This window comes from Meleagris gallopavo, chromosome Z (genome assembly GCF_000146605.3).
Source record: "Meleagris gallopavo isolate NT-WF06-2002-E0010 breed Aviagen turkey brand Nicholas breeding stock chromosome Z, Turkey_5.1, whole genome shotgun sequence".
NCBI lineage: Eukaryota > Metazoa > Chordata > Aves > Galliformes > Phasianidae > Meleagris > Meleagris gallopavo.
In genome coordinates, this window is record NC_015041.2 from 2,077,911 (window position 1) to 2,079,358 (window position 1,448).

The window sequence follows — 1,448 nt, forward strand, 5'->3', positions numbered from 1 at the left end:
CCCTCTGTGTGAAGAACTTCCTCCTAATGTCTAACCTAAACCTCCCCTGTCTTAGTTGAAAACCGTTTGTCCTATCATTTCTCTCATGTAGAGATCAGTATGATAGTATGACCTATGGTGGTCCCAGATGCTAGCATCTCAGGTTGTGTGTGGGTAAAGTAGCAAATAGAAGCTATCACCAAAATATAGATAAGCAATAGCTGATTGTAGTAATGTTTGCAATATCTTCAGCCTGAAAGCCTTTTACTGACATGCAAACTGGGTTGCTCATATCCCAAGACTACTATATTTTTAAAAATACTGCGAAGCATTCTGCCTGCCTACTAACCTATAATTGCTTTAATATACTTGAAACCCATCTAGCTAATGTAAAAACAAATTAAAATTTCCACATTTCTTTCTTCTCAGACAATTTATTTACAGATCTCTTATCTTTTTATCAAGCCATATTCCTCTTGTACTCATTTTCTGAACTAGTTCTTTTTTGTCTGTGTGGTAGTCCATTATGTCTCAGAGAGACGGGATACAAAAGTGTAAATATTAATAATAGAGAAATTATTGGAAAATCCCCCAAAAGAAGAGTTCATGCTTTCCTGTCTTTATAACTTGACTGTTAAATTTATTGAGAACGTGTCTGTTCTCAAGTGTTTAGAATGCATCAAGTATTTCTTGTGGCCAGAATTTTGCCTTAAGAGCTCCTCAGACAGTAATGAGTCACTTCCTCCCATAATCTTCCTGCATCCTTGTGATTGCATAGGAAATAATTAGGAGAATGGACACTCCAAACTGATCAGTGAGTGGGTTTGCAGGTGGCTGACATGCTTCTTTGTCTAGAAGTCTTGAGAGAATGAGCTCTGTACCTTGATTGTGCAGTTGAGAACTCAGAGCTTTAAGGTTTTAATCTAGAAGAAGGGAGATTTAGACTAGGTATTAGAAGAAAATTTTTTACTCAGAAGATGATTCTATTTTTTGTCAGATTCCTTCTGCTCTTGACTAAGGGGAGGAATCGTGTACTTTACAGAATGGAAAATGCTTATTCAAGATAATTAAGTGTGCAGTGGAAACATTTTGATTTCACTCAATATTTTGATTTTCATCAGTTGCGATTGAAGGTGAAAAGTAGGCTAGAAGGATTTACTAAATCTGGCAAGTGACCAAGATCTCTGAGACCCAAGTATAAAGAGTAAGCGTGGGTAAACAGCAGTCTTTAGAGCCAACAGGATTAATTTTCTACCATTTAATGGGTTGTAGGAGAGCAAAAATCACCTCCAGATGCAACACTTTAAAAAATCCTACTTCTGGGATGAATCAATCAACTGAATTACCATTAGTAATATTAGTAAACATAACCTTTTTGATTTCTGGCATTTCTGGAATGGGTTCATTGAATAAAATTAAAGCCAAAGCTGGTGGAATGATGGAACAGTGGCTCTGTTTCTATTAAAGTC